We start from the raw sequence: 18,566 nt of genomic DNA, 5'->3' as shown, positions 1-18,566 counted from the left end.
TTTTTAGGTGCAATTGCGAGCAGTGATGACACACAGTTCTGACCAGCCTGAATCACACCAGAACCTCGGGCCAGACCACTTTTGCTCAGTCAGTGCCGGATGTGTAAAACAGGTATGAAACGTTAAACGAGGATTATCCCAGTGACATTTAAGGTTTTTGTATCTCCATCTTCTGAGGCAGTTTCTTCATCTGGTCTTCTGCTCATCCTTCATCTTCACAAACATGAGGTCTTTCCATAAAACTGTACCATACTCCCTTACTGCTTATTAACTGAACAGCTCTCTGTATCAATCTTTTGCAATCTGATCTAGTTGGACTGCTGCTCTCTCTCTCTCTCTCTTTCTCACTCTCACCCTCTCTCTCCCTCTGACTATTTCTTCGCTCCCTCTCTCTCCCTCCCTCTCTCCTCTCTGTCTCTCGCTCCCTCCCTCCAGTGGTGTCACAGAAGCTGCCATTTGCAGCCTCCCTCCTCTCTCTCTTTTCTCCTCCCCTCCTCTTGTTCTCTCCCTCCCTCCCACATCATGGCACTACCAGTTGACAGCAACTTGATGCACAGACGTATCATTCAGAAAACACAGGCAGACAATCCCCCATTGTATTTGATCAGATGTTAATCAGAAGTAAATGGAAGCAGCATTATGAAGATAAAAAGGCTTTCACAATGACTCCCCACATAAAATGAACAGCCCAGAGTTTGCTGCCTTTTTAGTCCATCTGTTCTGCTTTTACAATGAGATAAGACAATGAGTTATCCCACCATTTACCTTCAAAGAAAAGAGCTGATTAATGGAAGGTTATTCATTTGGAGTAGAGCAAATTCATCTGGCCTTTGCAGCATCAGGTGAGAATATTAATCTTTGCACAGCTGAGACATGACCGGGACAAATCTTAGACCCCGTTTCCACCAAACACTTTCGGTATGGTACCTTTGGATCCAAAAGTAACCCTTCAGCATGTTACCTAGACTCTAGCATTTCCACCACAAACAGTACTCTTAAATGTGGGCGGAGTTATTGTCACTCACTGCTCCGTCCAGTACCTACTGTATTTCCTCATCACCGGTGACACAGATGGAAGTCTGCACCTCATTTATCGTCCACAGAACGAGGCTGCACACCGACATTTTCAGGACAAAATAGCCTCTCTCCATTGGATATTTAGAAATAGCAGGTTTGTGCATTTAGTCCTTCTCAGGCAAGTTTGGGGGTTAAGTGCTAGGTACCCCAACAGAGGGGTAACAAAAAATGGGGACGGTACAGAACGATTCTGTTGGTACCATCCACAACTTTTCACAGTGGAAACAGAAAAAAAAAGCGTACCGAACTGAACTGAACCATACCGTACTGCTCCATGGAAACAGGGCTTTGATGTATCTATTTGACTTGCGATACCCTGCTACCTTAATGAAAAATGCTATGGGTGCTGGACAGTGCAGAGTGTGTATCAATACATGATGCTGCTGGGTGCTGTGTCTCGGTGCAGAGTGATGCCTTTCACGCTTGTCACTGAAGACTAATCAACAACGTTTGACCCGAGGATGTATGTGTGTGCTTGTGTGCATGTGTGTTGGACAATATGGCAGTCTCGCCACACCAGGACTCCTGTGTCAGGGGAATTGAAACTGATGTATGCCAATCACTTTATTAGTCAGCTCTCATATTTCATCATAATCCGTAACACTGCTCTACTTATGAAGTCTTCTAGGAAAACACTGTTGACTCCAAAGGATGAGTTGTTTTCAGTGTTGACACAGGACTATTGTCACTGGTGTCACTGTGCATGTATCTCTGAAAAACTCCTGTGTCCCTGTTTTTTTTTTTGCCCTCAGTTATTTTGGAGAGCAAGCTGTAGCCTTTTCTGCATCGCCACCACTGTTGAGTACATCACCGTTACCCTTGACAGCTTCAAAGTGTGACATTATCCTCAGAGCTGAGTGCCTGCTTCCCTTTTCTCACGTCTTTTCAGAGAGCCAGTCATCAGTCAAATGCTAAAAGAGATGACAATTAGTAAGGGGAGGGTGGTTGGGTGGTGGGGGGTGAAAGAGTGAGAAGTTTCTAAATACAGCCATACTGGCTCAGCCCCAGCTTTATCACTAATGATTCATCAGAGCAGGAACCCTCTCTCTCTTTTTTTTGGCTCTTTCTCTCTCTGTGCTCCTATTCTTTCTCCCTCGCAGCCTCTGATTTCAGACTTCTGAGGGTGATTTGCAATAGCCTGTGTGTGATCATCACCAGGCTATTGTGTTTGGCAGAGGACGTCAACTAATGGAGCTCAAAGCGTCCTTTTAGAGCGCCTCTTGGTCTGTGTCGGCAACAGGTACTGTACCCGGTCCTGCATAATGTAAGGCTTTGACGCTGTGGTACTGCAAGCCTGGAGAACAGTAGATCACAAGGTTCACACATCCAGACTGTAAACCTTGTTATGTAACTGCACCATAATCACAGGTGGCAGCTCACATATCCTTTGCATGTGTGTGTCTAAATGAGAGGGTTTTGCCTCCCAGGGAGATGGCTAAGTGGGATTCGCTGCCGCTTCCATGGCTACAGGTATAACACATTTTTACTATTTTCAGACCACTAAGAACTGGTAGAAATGAAGCAAAGAAAGAGACAAGAAGGAGGGAGGCGGCCGGTCAACCAAAGGCTTTGGCAGTACCAAGGCCATTGTAAACATGACTCATCAGAGAAAGAGTGCGTTGGAAAAATGGAGATGATAAGCAACAGTTAAAGAGATAATATAGGAACAGAATCTTCAATCTTGAACGGGTAAATTTTGAATCATTGCATACGCACAAATGAGTTTTAAACTTCATTCAAGACATAATACAGGGTTCAGAGTTCATGTTTTTTTCATCCCCCTGGTCGTGGGTTAAGCGGAGTCAGAAATCTACTTGCTCTAAGTCAGCTTTTACATGCTCCTATCTGTCAAATAACAACCAAGAATAAATGTAATTGTCATGTTGTGACATTTTCAGAAACTTGATGAGGCTTTGATATGTATGACCTAGTTCTACTCGTGGCAAACTGTGCATTACATAGTTGAGATTTTCACCTACATCCTCTAGTGCAACTCTCAACAGAGATGAGAAGGAAGTGTGTTGGCTCACTCCTTGGCAACTTCCTTTATTAGTTCCAAAGAAAGTGATGTGTTTAATTCTGTTTTTCCACTTGTCCGATCAGGCAAGTGATGCTAGATTTACTAGCCTGATTCGCCATTTTCCTTGCCCAGGTCAATCGGACAATCCTTATCTTTGAGCCCTGTCATATATGGAGCTGGGCTTGATTGGCTTCACTCACTAAACATGTAATACATCCAGCTATTTTAAGGATTTGAACTGAAATGCCCCCATGTAGTGCAGTACTGTGACTTCTCTGCCTGTGAGGAAAAATAATTAAAATAATCAACAAAGAAACTCAAAAAGAAATGATTTATTGATGTGTAAAAACATCACAAAGCAAATTGTTCAACACTTACCCATGGTGATACTGAAAAAAAATCACAAAAACAGATTTATATGGGACGTGTAAAAAACAGATTTAATGTGAAAATGTCACACTGAGGTCTTAAACAGCAGCTGAGCAGAGAAAATGAAAAAAAAAAATAGCCGAGATCTCTTTGCTGCTGCCAGTCGTATGCAGCAAGGTGTAATTTGCATTAATCAGAAGGGCCCTAAGAATAAACTTTTCACAATCATTCTGGTGATAGTGATTGTGGCATTTCATCTTTTACAATGACGCGAGCCTAAGGCAGACACTGCACAGGAGCGCTATTGAGTTATTGCTGCTGACAGCTGGATATCTCTCCATCATAATCAGGAATATCATCTAAAGCATTCTGACACACAAAGGGAAATACATATAATATATATTTGCTGTGTTTGTAATGTGCAATGCTTGAAGTAAATGAAATCAGCATGTGCGCTTTCCTAATTTAGGTAAAGATTAATTTGGGGAGTTTTTGAAAGTGATAGATTTGCCCAATAGATTGGATGTCGCTTTTCAAAATGAACAAAACTCCTACTTCATCTATTACACCTTATTAAAAATGGTTAATGAATTTGTATTGGAGTAATTATTAAATGTAAACTACCCTCTGTCATTTTGATTCTTCATCTACACACTGTCATTGAACTTTCCTCTGTCTTTTACCTCTCATCTTAACAAGTCATTTTATCCCACATTAATGTGTCTCTATATTGTGTGGAAGCCCGGAAAGAGCTCTGAACTTTCCCTCCCTCCCTCCCCGCTTGGCTTGTCACGAAGCACCCCAATTACATTATTCTCCGAGACTCCTGTCTGATGCAGCTATTTCAGGCGTTGGAGCCATTCCTGTTCATTTCATTTTTGCAACTTCATTTCTTGTCAGCAGGGATTAGGAAAGTGATATTACTGTACTCACACTGGCTGGAATAGTTGTGAAAAGGCCTTCTTGTTCTTAGGCCCAGCTGGCTGTTGTTTAGTGTGGCGGTGGAGTGTGTGTGCGTGTTGGGGGGGTTGATTCACTGTTGGACAGTGTGGAAATAACAACTTACACAAACTTAAAAACTACCCAGAGTAATTTGTTTTTATGAAAGTTTATGTTTCTTCATTTTGAGATGATTGTTTTCATATCAGTGCTGTACTAGTGCCACATTAAATGATTTTACATAGAATATGATGCTCTCATAAACACATTTAAGAAAGGAAAATGGTGTGTTTATAAGGTAATCAGTGTACACACTGTTACAATGTCTACATATAAACCCACATATGTGCATGAGTGTGATGCAGGTTAATGGTCTGCTGTAGTTTCATATACTTTACTGTTCAGCCATAAAGTGAGGACCGATAGGGCATATAAAGAGTTTGTGGGGTTGAGCTCACTGAAAAATGCCTTAAAACAAATCCTGCATATATTTTCACACAGGTGTGTGTTCGCAAAATAAATCTTAAAAGTATTGATTAGATGTTTCAGTTTTTGGTCTTGTTCGTTTGTGATTTTCTTTGCACACGCTCCATCTTTGTTTGTCAAACATGCCTCTATTAAACCCAGACATTCTGACACTATCACCAGCATGTAGTTGCTAAACATTAAAGGGACAGTTCATCCTAAAATCAAAAATACATATTTTTCCTCTTACCTTTATCAGTCTAGATAGTTTTGGTGAATGTTGGCAATGTCTGCCTCCTCTCTAATGTAATGGAACTAGATGATACTCGATTTGTGGTGCTCAAAGCGCCAAAAACTATGACCCAGTTACTACCAAACTACACCCGCCAACCCTATCACAGTGCAGAAAATTTGATAGCTAATCAAGCACCACTGAGCCTGTTAATATCACAGCTCAACTGAGGAGGACATCATTAATGTTTACAACTTGCACTGTCACTGACAGGCCTCTCATCCATGAGTAGATGCACACTTCCTTCTGCACGGTGACACGGTTGGCGGGTGTAGTTTGGTTGAAAGAAAATAGTTACTACATGAAACTGCTCACACCAAGTCTCTACAGCTGATATCTCCAACACTGTGCAACTCACATCAAAACTATCTAGAGTCATAAATAGCACTACAAGTAAGAGTAAAAATATGTATTTTTAAATTTGGGGTGAACTGTCACTTAGACAGCAATAGGAAATAGAATAATAATCCTTCAACAAGTTTGTTTGCCAGACCCACAACTGATTGCTAGCCAGGTTTGATACTGTTGAGAGGGATTAGTTCATGAAAACAACACAATAGTAAGACATTTCACAACACCAACTACACTATCACATTCACAGGAGCTGTGACTGCATGTGAAGACAGAGACCATTAATGCTTTTACATAATGACTCCTACAGCTGCACATCCCTCTTTCTTTCCCTGTCACTCAGGGTGGCTGGTGCTACTTTGAGTCCAGGAAATGGACAATGCTGGAGGTCTGATCTGATGTCCATTCTTACTACCCTCCATAACATCACTCTTATCTAACACTTCAATTGACCATTCACTGCAAGCACTTAGCCAGTTTATCCTCCAATCTGCTATGACTTAGGTAATTAGCTTACCAAGAAATAACTAGCATTGTCTGTGATTTGCTCCCAGGTATTCATTAAAATTGTATATCAAAGCACCAACAGTTTAACCTTGGTCTAAATTAATGCTCCAATTACTAATTGGGAACCATAGCAGTAATTGTGTACCTGGTTGCTACCTTTTTTTTAGAGTCCCGACCTCACATGCGAACTGCTATTGACTGGAGGCTGCATGCCCAGGAATACCCTGAACATCAATACGTTGTCATCCCAACTCATCAAATATCACTGCTTTGTCAGTGGACATTCACAAATACATATGACACACATGCTTTTAAAGTATACTTCTGTTGTCAAAGGAAATGTACAGTTTCAGCTCGTTAGATGCATAATGTATTTTTCAAAATAAACTTAGGTTGGTGAAACCCTGTGTATTTATGTTCATATCCTAGTGCAACAAAAGCACATGGTTAGGTTTACGAAAAAAACATCATGGTTTAGCTCAACATTCACAGTGTACGGTGGCCTCCCATGTAAAAGTCTACACTTGCCACATCAAAAGCCTATTTATCATTAATATTAATTTCCACATTTGGTTGATTTATTTACTTGTGTAAACTTACTTTAGCTAATATTTACTTTATTGGTTCTTATAATAATCACAAACCTGTGTGGACTTTGAACAATCAATAAAAGGTAAAAGTGGGTAATTTATAGAAAACTGCTATGAAGCATTGACTTTAAATCTCATATGGTGACTGTCACACAAGTTCAAGCATATGGATTGTAAGAGTGTATCATTCACTGAGGCATAAATGCAACCTATTGTTAGCCACCGTTGTATAAGCCTTTAAAGCCTAATTGCACAATAGATCAATTAAGTTTTAACTGTCATACAGGCTCTGCTTTATCATAAAGGATGATGCTGGGCTTTCATGCTCCAATGATGCTGCTGCTTGAATGACACATGGGTGTTGGTAACAGCAACATAATCACGCTTAAATTTTTGTTTCCAAGTCTATAGCTGTGGTCATGGGTTAGTATTGAATTCTGGAGTCAGTGTTCTTTCAACAGGTTTTTAAATCACCTGATGAATGTCAGATCGAAAAATGTTTCCATACAGACTAAAGCCCTTTATATTCTTTTCACCTCACCCGAAACTTGTATCCTGGCTTTTCACGAGAGTTTCATTACCTAATGAGCTGTGCGGTGCAATGCTGGGGGTTACAGTCGGGTGTCTATGCTTCACCATGTCCTCACCTTGACAGCACGCTGAGAAAAGCTCCTGTCCACCTTTCCACTGATACCCTGGGGGTTAGAAAATTAATCGGCTCAGGATCCAGTGTCCTCACAGCCGTGTCTCCCCCTGCTGACCCTGACCTCTGCCTCTGCCCAAACGACAGACCGTCCCTGTAGTGATCAAACGCTCTCGTCTACCCTCAGCCTTCGTACATGTACATGTAGTCAGTACAGTTTTGATGCACAAGTACTTTACTGGAGAATTTCATTTGAAGGAGAAGTTGTACTTGTCTGCCACTACATTTCAAGTGCAAACGTACTTTTCCTTCTACGACATTTATCTGACAACTGTATCATATTAGTCACTTTGCAGATTAAAATTTTGTATAGAAAGCATTATGACAGCTTGTATAAGAGTACATGAAGTAATTTAAATTACCTCAGCCAGATACAAAATTGTAATGCCCCTTAAATAATAATCCATGGAGTACTCCATGGATGACATTTTTCTGTAGGTCGTTGCAGAAGTTAACATCACCCTGGTACCTCGCCAAAAAGCCCACGGGATTTTTCCATTGGATCTTGGATTATTGCAGAAAATAAGATCTGTGGCAAACAAATGTTTATGATACTTAAATGTTTTGCTCAGTAAGATAATCGCCCAAAATCCAATCACCAGAAGTAAAAAGCTTTAACACTAGACTATAAACAAGGGTATTTACTGATGTATTTTATGTAGTAGAACAAAATATGGAAGTCTCTTAAGCTTGTGTTAACCACAGACCTTATTTCAGGCATCTAAACAAAGACCCATTGACTTTAAGACGAAGGAATGGGGATCTCAAGGCAATTGAATCGAACGCAACTGGACTTAGTTTGGTGTTTTTTACAAAACTAAGTCCAGTTGCATTTGATTCAATTGCCTTGAGATAACTATGACCTGGATAAATGAGAATATCCACAGGCACGAAGGAATGGGGAGTGTAAAAATGCTAACTCTGAGTTAACGTTCTGGGTTTCAGGACTCATTCCTGGCCACTCTATACAACACTCTATAAGGGTCCATTCTGCATATTAGGTACTTATGCAACTGTTGACTCTCAGGTTAATTTGCTAGTAATACTGTGATTCAGAACCTTTATTTTACATTGCGGCATTGTTACATTTACTTGACTAATCTGAGGACGTCCTTCACCTCTGTCCTTCATCACCACTAGCAATGAGAAGCATTAAGAACACAGAGCTTGCTTTAAGAAATTCAGCCACAAAAATGAATCCCTTTTTTATTTGTAAAAGAAACTATTACTCATGGAGTTACCTTCTGTGTGTTAATTTAATAGGATTTTTATGTAATACTTGCTGACAATGATGTTGTGACGGCTGGTTAGATCACTATTTTGCTAGGTGTATGTCTGTGGACAGATTTAGTCAATAGTGTTGAAACCATGCAAGATGCAAGACGAAACCTTTTAGGTTGTGGATCACTGTATTATGGCTGGAGTGATCCCATAAGATGCTCCCTAGTTTCTAGTATTGACCTCTCACGTTTGAACAGCAATTAAACAGTCTATGTGGAGAGTAAAAGAGGTGGAATGCATTGGGCGAAATGCAATTTAGGAACCTATCGGCTATCGTCTAATAATAATTCAGCTTTTTGTTCGTTTGTTTTTATTAATCTGCATTCATATGCAGATATCTGTTTATAGAGATTAGCCAAAATGACTGGCGCAGGGAAGAGGAAGTCTTGGCCCTTGAAATAATGTTGTTGCCCCCAGAGCCTTATCGTCGTCAGACTGATAGCCACTGAGTTCTGAGAGTGTTTGGGTATTTTAAATTTAGCCACATAAAACACTTAATAAAATGAGGTTAATTGTTTTTATTTATGTCACAGTGAGCATCAACACAACGTTGCAACTAAATGAGGTAATGTTTGGAAGGAGAGATGGCTGCTCACCTGATGTTCCTGTTGTTTCTCCTCTTCCCTGTGTGACACTGTCTTGGCGAGTTCATTACAACAGATGTTGTCACTCATGACACAAATTAAACCTGTCTGCTGAACAGATTATGCATTCAGGCGCTCTCGGACTCCCTCTCTGTTTCCATGGCTGATATTTTTAGAGCTGGTTTCACACAGGAAAAAAACGAGACACCGAGCTCATTTATTTTCTGTAGGCACAGCCACCTGTATGGAGGACTGTATGTCAGTCATTCAGTAAAAGACTAATGGAGGGTGTTATCATTATGAACAAAGCTCTGTCCATCTGTGGAACAAAGAGAAATAAGTGAACAGACATGTAGTCCTCATTAAACTGGTTTATATTCTTCAAAGTTTTAAAAATCCCCTGCAAATCTTGCAAATTAGCTCACTTTAAGTGGCAGAACCAGGACAGAGGGAGCAGTTAAGAGTCAGCAGGCACACTGTGACTTCATCAGAGCTACTGAGTGTGTTCCCTCATTTCTCTGTTCCTCTAACCTTGATGGCTCAACTGCAATGTGGTTGGACAGTTCTGTGGATCCCTCATAGCAAGTCCCAAAAAGTGAATTGGGCAGAGTGTCGGGACGATAGACATAACCAAGTGGAAGCAGGCTAAGAACCAGATCACATCTTGTCATGTAGTACAGACAGGTGAGAACGAGTATAAGTCGGTACCACTCTCTTATTGTATGTGTGTCTCCTTATCTGTACACCAAAGGTTAATTAAAGACTACATGTGTTGTCTGAAAGCATCAATGTAAAATATTCCATATACTGTTCAGATTGGTCTGCGTGGGCGTGTGTGAGTGTGTGTTCGAACTAGCTTCTTGTTCTGAGCTCCTTTCATGTTTGCATGTATGTGTGCACAGGAGAGAGTGCACACTGAGCTATTTGTAGCAGGTCTGGCTCCCTGGGAACCCATCCTCCATCTGTCAATTTCACACAGCAGAGCCCAGTGAAGCCCTGATTTTACCCCAAATTTACCAGCGACTGACCCTTTTTCTCTGTGGCATCATAGACCCCATTATTTCGAAGCATCAGTCTCTACTTTCTCATTGCTTCCTCACTCCCACTGTCTGCTTTACTTTCTCCCTCTTTCTCGCCAACATACACACTCATGGAGGCCTATCTTTACTCTCCGTATGCTCTTTCACACAGGCACAGTCGCCATCACACCTACACACACTCGTCTGTAATGTCACTAGAATAGACACAAGAGACAAACAGCAGATTTATACTAAGGGGCAAAGAGATTTTGAAAGTCTGAGATGTCATCACTTAGTTTAAATGCCATGCAGTACTGGAGGTTGAACAAAGGTTCAAAAGTGTGTTGTGGTATCACTGGTATGTTGGGATGCTAAAAAAAAGGCCTGTGGCCTTGGAAAAATGAATTAACCATTGGGGCATATGGTGGTTTTGTGCAGGCATATGGTCGGATGCCACTTGCCCCTTTAGCTTGGGGCCTTTTTGGAGAGAGCAACAAGATGCCATTCATAAGACTAGGCTGAGAAGCTTTCCGTTACACATGAGAGCTGGAGTAAAGAGGACATGCCAGGACCATGTGCTGTATTTATTTAAAGGGCCACACCGGTGGTTTTACATCTTTCAGTCCATTCAGTGGAAATGGCATACTGTAGGTTGCCACTGGTTTCCATTTACATATTAATAATATGAAAATCAAACTTGGAGAGACATGTAGTTTGCTTGAGATCTATCTGTGAATAATCCATCACTGTAATTTGATTGTTACAGTTGTTTTTTGTTAAGGCAAACAGGGGACTTTTGAAAACTGCAGCCATTGGTGCATTCAGGGACACTCAGACTAGGGATGGGAACTGATACAATACTAATGCCATTATCGATTCTGTTAATCGGTCTGGCCCCTGATCAATCTCCTCGACTCGTGATCAGTTTTTTGTATGGAAAAAAAGCAGGCCAATGCAACTTATCTCCGAGTCTGAACATAGTGTAGCTCAGTGGCGCAAATGTTATTATAACATAGGATATTTACCCATGGTAATGGACACGCTGCTTGACTGGGAAGAGGTGGCACTCTTGCGTAGAGTGTCAAATACATGGCATTCCTGGAATTTAATCCCATTCGGTGTAGACAGATTTTCCAGCACATTGCTGCTGGTATTTTGTAAATGTAAATGATCATTTTACAGGCATAGCAAAATACTTGCTGCCATCTTCTTCCATGAAATGAAGCCACACTTTGGAGTGTTTCCTCTTCTCCACCTTATTGTTGCAAGGCAAGTTTCCAGCTGTGTAAACATTAGTTTGACTTTATAAATGTTCAATGTGCAGCTGTCAGAAGAACATGCCGGCACTGATAAAAGGAATTGATAAGCTTGGAGGCATATGATTCTGATGGATCAAACAATTTGGATCCAGCTTGCAGCTAGAACCAGTTCTTGATTCCAGTCACTAACTCAGTTTGTGCCATGAGTCTTGGGTGATCATAAGTGGACAGCTGTATGTCTGTCTGTCCGTACCTGGCATTAGAATGCATCTCCACACGCGTCCGAGTGACCACTTGTGATCGGATCTCACTTTTCTGCTCTGTATGCAAATTAACATGGAAATTACTTCCCTTTGCAAAGACCAAATGTGTTGCTCTATGGGACCATTTACCAGCTGCTGCTGCTGTTAGCTCGTCCTAGCAGGGAGGATGTTGAACTAACTGACCGTTTGCTGGTAGGAGAGTGGCTCCGGGGACGGTAAGCAAGGACATCAGCTGAGCAGGCGGTTGTTTAATGTGGCCCAGGATACATTAGTGTTCACAGTTAAAGTTGTATTTAGAGCTGTCCACTTGTGATCCAATAATGTAAGATGCATATTAATACCAGGTAAAAATAGGCCCTCAGACTTAATTTATATTCACTAATGGTTTTTGTCTTCTGAATGCACTGCTTTTTGGATGCAGTGTTTTTGATGTTAGAGCATCTTTCTGAATGCACCAACCGTAAGATTTTTTCTTTCCGCAACTTCTGGATCAAGATTGACTTTCCATCCCTAATCCTTTGAAAGCAATTCAACCTTTGCATGCACACCCATATCTTCATGTGTATATAAAAATAAGCCCTTCGGCTTGGGTGTGGTAGTATCAGTTGTTCTCAGCACTGGAGTTTTTACAGGTTGGGCCCAGTGTTGCGTGGCAGGAGCTGATAGCAAGGCCATAGCAGTGCAGTTGCGTCAGCTTTATTCTCCGCTGAGGCTTTACGCTAATTCACTGCATCCGATCCCACAGCAAGGCGCTCAATGGCCCCGTTCACCGGCTCCAAAGGCCAAACATTTCTCCCATTGTTCCCTTGAGAGAGGCTGGATTTAAAGGGATGGCGGTGGAAGGGGATGATATTCAGCAATTTTTTGGGAGGGGGACTGCTACTGTTTACAAGGGTAAAGTTCACTAGAACTCTTTGTTGTGACCTCAATTGTTAGTGAAATGCAAAGTGCATGTACGTGTGTGTGTGTGTGTGTGTGTGTGTGTGTTTGCTTGTGTGTGTGTGTGTGGGTGTGTGTGGGTGTGTGTGTGTGTGTGTGTGTTTGGGTGTCACTGACCCAAGGTAACCCAGTGGGATCCACTTTGGCTCTGTGTGAGATTAAGCTTTTGAGTCGCTGTCCCTCTTTAACAGCTCTCAACGTGGGCGTGTGGATGAGAAGTGAGAAATAGACTGAGGCTGTGTGAAATTATTAAAAGTCAGCCCTCAGTTTAGTTGCGGGAATTATATCGGTTTGGAAGATAACATACAAACTCTTTCTAAGAATCCCATTTCAATTTGAACTAAGGTACGAGAGAAATAGTACCTGCTAATTATAATACTATCAGCAGTCATTCTGTGTGTTCCACCTTTTAGTCAGACGTTCTGTTGTTGAATTCATGGTCTTGCCGCCTTTTCCTGACTTGATAGTCCATGTCACACTTGGCGAGCGACATCAGTCGTCTTAAATTACGCCTGTAAATAGGCACTTTGAGGATACAGCTGAGTGGTCTGTACTGGCTGTGAAGAAAAAACTATAGCTTCATGTTATTCCAAAAAATGTACTCCTTTTGTGCAACAGGTGACTTCTCTGTCTATTGCTGTCTTATAGATTTTCTGACCATCTATGACCAAGTTTTAGACCAAACAGCAAACTTTTCTTTATTACTACTTAATATAAACAGTTCTGAATATGAAACATGTGTATCAGAGAACCTAAATATTAATAATAAACCTGTGTCCACTAGCTCCTCTCAGAACAATATTACATAGTAATATAAAACAACAAGTAAAGCATAAAAAATCTAACAAAGTGTAAGCAAAGACAGCCATCTGACATGTTAGACTGCCATGAATTATTTACAAATCTTTACTTCTATTGGTAAATGACTGTTTGATTAATGTTGTATTCAAATATGAAACAATATTAGGTTAATTTGTGCCTGAGGGTGTTGTACATATTGAATATTTGGTGGATAGAGGGCTTGTTCTTGTGGTCAGTGGAAAATAGTCTCATTACTCTGGACACTTCAGAGATGGAAGACCTAAACTTATGTAACATTTAGCATTAGTGCATCTAATCTGCTGGCATTAAAGCCTAAAGCTGTGCGCTCATAACATTATCCAGCTCGGGAGACACTGGGATGGGGTGCTCTCATTACAGCCTCCTGAGTGAGCCTTCATGTCACCATCAGGTTTAGAACTGCAGCACCATGAAAGAAGAGGTGCAAACTGACAGTCACCACTCTTCTCTATTACACTGATGGGGAGAGGCTCTTATTAACCCAACAATACACACGTCAGTGAGACTAGGAACAGAGGACACCCTCTGAGGTTTTGTCTCACCTGTAACTCCATCTCACCCCGTCTAAACTCTATCATCCTGTCACATATCTGACAAATTGATTGTGATTTTTTTCCAAGTTAAGGCTTAACCATCACTCAGCAATAGCTGTTTTTATACGAGTTACTGAGACTAGTCCGGAGGTCATGCATTATGTCTCTGCTTACAGTGTTACAATATTTTTCAGTTCAAAGGCACCTCCATAAAACACAAAGTCCTAAAGAGTAAAGCAATTACATGATAGATATTGATCTCCACATTTATTGTTTAAGTGGGAATGCATTATGCATCTTTTTGTCCCTATTTTTCTGCAATGATACAATAGCTTTAAATTGTCATTTGTTTTAGGACATTGGTAAGTTACTAAGTAAGTAATCTCTCTGTGGGAATAGAATTTCTGATTTAAAAAAAAAAAAGGTAAAATAATTCTGAATTTTATTTCTGGTGCAAATTTTAACTCACTTAGATCAACCATGTTTTGTGGTCATCATTCATGGCTCCACAATACATATAATCATAATTAGCCTGATTATCCTATTAATGTTGTAGTGGCTATTGTCTGCTAATTATACAGCACCCACGAGAGTCTAGCCTTTGCCAAAATTAGATATTCTATTAGACAGCAAAGTTAATAAAAATTAGATAAAGTGTTACTAGACAGCAGTTATATCAATGAGCCCCACGGCCCTGCACAGGATAAGTGGATATAGTAGATGAATGAATGGGTAGAGATATTACAATGAGCTATCAGAATGAGTATAGGTATATCCCAGCTCATGTAATTGTCTTTACCTAAAGCACTGATGCAGCTGCATCAATACTCTTTCCAATTAGGTGCGATGTGAACGAGCAAGCAAACATCAGATTGTTTCATTGTTTCCCAATGAAGGTGTCCTAACCACTGTTTATATGTATACCTAAGTAAAGCACCACAATTTGAATATAATTCACGTTATTGGTGAGGCTGCTATCACATAACCAGTGCGCTGACAGGAGTAAAGAAGGAAGTAAAGAGCAAAAGTGTGTGTAAGAGGCAGGTTGGGGTGGTAGATGGGTCAATAAACACAGGACTTTCGCCCAGCACTGGTGTTTGGATGTTATTTTATGTTGCATCACCACCACATTTCGTTTCCTGAACCTAACCAACATAACTTTATGTTAAAGGCGCTGTATGTAAGAATGTGGCCAAAACGGTTACTGCACTCAAATTCAAAATACTGCCGTGAGTCGTGTCCGCCCCCCCTCCCCTACAGATTCGAGGTTGCTGGACAGCGGCACGCTGGAGACTGATTTGTTTGCCCACGGGCGGCTGCCATGGCAGGGCTGCGTCGCTGCGTCCTTGATCTTCGGTTTTCCAGCAGACCATTCGAGCAAGTCCAGCTGCTTACGCTGCTGCCGGGATACAGCTGAGGAGAAGCCGGCTGCTAATGCTATGTACCGGTACACTGCTAACGCTGCTGCCGGGATACAGCTGAGGAGGAGCCGGCTGCTAATGCTATGTACAGGGACACTGCTAATGCTGCTTGCCGTGCTGCTGTAGCTCAGTCGTCTGATGCTGATGCTGAGACTCTACTGACTGCGTGACTGGTAGACGGCGGTGGGTGGTGCAACAGGCCAAAACACAAGTTCAAAACATAAACATGATTTGCGGACTGTAAAAATGTTTTTTTAAATGCGAATATTCTGGCTGTACTATTGTTGTCGGTGAGATCAGTATGTTATATGAACATTATTCCTTAGTCTCGGTGACATATTAGGAGGATTTTACGACTATTTGCTTTAGATTTCTTACATATAGCTCCTTTAAGTGCATAACTTTACATGAAGTACGTGAGGTGCTAATTCAACACATTCTCACTCCAACCTCGTCACATATCGACATTTGGTCATGAAAGGTACCCTGGGTGCGTTGATTGTTGACATTCTGGGAGGCCATGTCAAGTTCTGCCTGTTACATGCATTATCTTCTTTGAAAATACACTTCCATTTTCACAGGAAATGTACCGTTTACATACGGTCTCTTTCAAAATAACTACCTCGGTACAACACTGCAAATTTTTAGGCAAAAACAAGTGGTTAGGTTTAGGAAAAAAGAACAGGGTTTGGGTTTTTAAGCTTACAGGTTGCAAACACTGCTCTCCTGGCTGAAAGTCGGTGTTTGTTTCACTCCGGAGTGAGACGAGGTTGGCCAAACAAACCATTGTATGAGAATATGTTGAACCTGCTCAGGCTAAGGCTAAGCGATGTGTCGCTTGTTTGTAAAACTGCTCACCCTGGCTCTATTTTGGCAAAGCTTCACGTACCTCCATCCTATTTTCGGAGCAACAGCAAGCTGTTGCTTGGGTTCACTCAGGGCTCTATAGGCACCCTGAATGTTGTTGCTGCTCGTAGTATATCTGGACACTTTATCACGCTTCATTCGCCAGAGTTTGCTCTCTTGCTTGTACGTCAGGAAGAGGTGCCATACCTGAAAAAAAAAAACATCCAGACCCAAAGCCAGCTTTTTTGTCCAAATACTCAATTATTACAAGTGAGTATCTCTCTCCTTCAGTTTGTGTATTTCATTTTTGTGTTAAGGTGTTTCTAAGCGGTTGCACACTCTGACCTAACACTGATTATTCACTGTGTTGCGTCAGCTCCACATGGCAACAACAGTAGAGGACAGGAAGATCCCAAGTAATGATGCTTCATGCTCTAATTTTGAAGGACTTGTTTTATTTTTGGCTCATTCGCCACACATAAGAACTCAAGTGGCTGTGCCAATAGCACTACACAGTAACCTCAATGGCCTGGCCATTAATGCATGACAGATAGAGCCTGCTCTACCATGAAGTGCGTGTCACTGTGGGTCACAAAATAAATTACTATCAGTTACATTGACTTGGTACATGTAAGGAATCTGACCTTAAGCTATGACCTTCAACATATGTAAGTCATTTTTCTGTTAACATGATATGATTCAGTCAACAGCTAGTTCATTAAAGCACATTTTTGTAATACCCAAAAGGAAAAACTGGTTACTTTGCATAAGTTATGACTGGATGAGCACACAGTTTGTTTGTCATGTGATCTACGTGAAAAAAAAAATTATGTGGTGACCCACATAATCAATAAAATCCCAATGTTCAATTTCATATCATATAAATATGGTATGAATACACTGCATGTATAATTGGATGTTTTCTGATTCTCACAGCTTTTACAAACTGTTTCATAAAAATGTCACTTTCCATGCTGATGCTGAAACATGTCCAGCAACAGCTATCTTAGCAGCCAGGAAATTGAGCGTTTAATCTTTCAGCAACTGGAAACAATCCTCTAATTACTGTAATTGGCTGGTGAGGAGGCGGGTGTGGTGGCATGGAGGAGCCACGGTGGCACCCTGATCACCGGCCTCTGACTGTCCTCTGAGCGTCATCAGCCTGGCTGCTTTATCACCTCCGACCACTCTATCCTCCTGGATTGTGTTTCACCAGTTTACTCATCACCTCCACCGCCCCCCCCAACGACCCCCCCACCCCACCCCGCCCCGAAGACCACACAGGGAGAGTTTGTGTATTTCTGTATGGGCGGAAGACGTGGAGTTTTCATTAAAATCTTTATTCCTGGAAGCGTTAGTATAATAGTAATGTGGAGTCATAAAATATTGAACATGGTGTTTTTAGGTGAAACTTAATTTACTCTAATGTTGTACCCATTTAAGAATAGCTAAAATCTTACCTCTGGGCTGAGCCCCTCAATTATTTTGAAGCTAGAGTTAAGGAGCAGCTAAATCTAATTGATGATTGATTTTGTCCATGCTCAGTGGGAATTGGAAGCGAAACAGGCCAAAATCCAACCCATTAATCAATCACTTAATCAATACAAAATAATGTCACAGCTGTGTCCCCTTGTAGTCATATGGTACTGTTGTAATTTATACAGATCAATACAGGAAGGGGCTTTACATCGGAGTTTAAATAGTCAAAACAGTCACGAGGTAAAAGGAAAACACTTATTTTGGCAGCTTTATTTCTCCATGTGACACAGACACACACAATCAGATCTGTGTCATTTTAATGTGTGGCTCTATATCTGATACATATCTGATCGCTGCAACACATGAGTTTTTCCCATATATCCATGTTTTTTCATGCCATACTTCACTGGGCAGATGCAGATCAGTCACCATAAGTATGCCGTAGCCATACTGCTGCAAGGGTCTGCACGGACCCAAGGTGGAATTTTACATGCTGCCCATGTTTTTGTTACTGACTGTAGGCCTAGCGAGTGCACTGACTGCACATGCTCCAAATTTCTTGTTCCACGCTGCAGTCCAGCCCGAAGCCAGCAGCAACCACCTCACCACATTGAAGATAGATTTAGGTTGGATATTCGACAGGCTTGCACATCAGACCCAGCAGCATCTTCTTAGTTTCACTTTCATACGATGCTGGAGAATGGTAAACTCTGCCATTTACTGCTGGGGGCTGACTAGAGCCCTCACTCGTACTATGAATGGAACCATGTACGTGTCCGCGTGACCACA

General features: G+C 41.3%; 1 long non-coding RNA gene across 1 annotated transcript in view; it reads left to right on the top strand.

The window, feature by feature from the left end:
- Positions 1–18,566, top strand: part of LOC126399344 (uncharacterized) — a 63,089-nt gene that overhangs the window by 22,326 nt on the left and 22,197 nt on the right. The window contains exon 3 of the long non-coding RNA XR_007570886.1: positions 8–112. This is a non-coding gene — a long non-coding RNA (uncharacterized LOC126399344). The remainder of the gene's footprint in view (positions 1–7; positions 113–18,566) is intronic.

This window comes from Epinephelus moara, chromosome 13 (assembly GCF_006386435.1).
Source record: "Epinephelus moara isolate mb chromosome 13, YSFRI_EMoa_1.0, whole genome shotgun sequence".
Taxonomy (NCBI): Eukaryota; Metazoa; Chordata; class Actinopteri; order Perciformes; family Serranidae; genus Epinephelus; species Epinephelus moara.
Note: the sequence above shows the minus strand (reverse complement) of the source record. Positions and strands in the feature narration are given on the sequence as shown.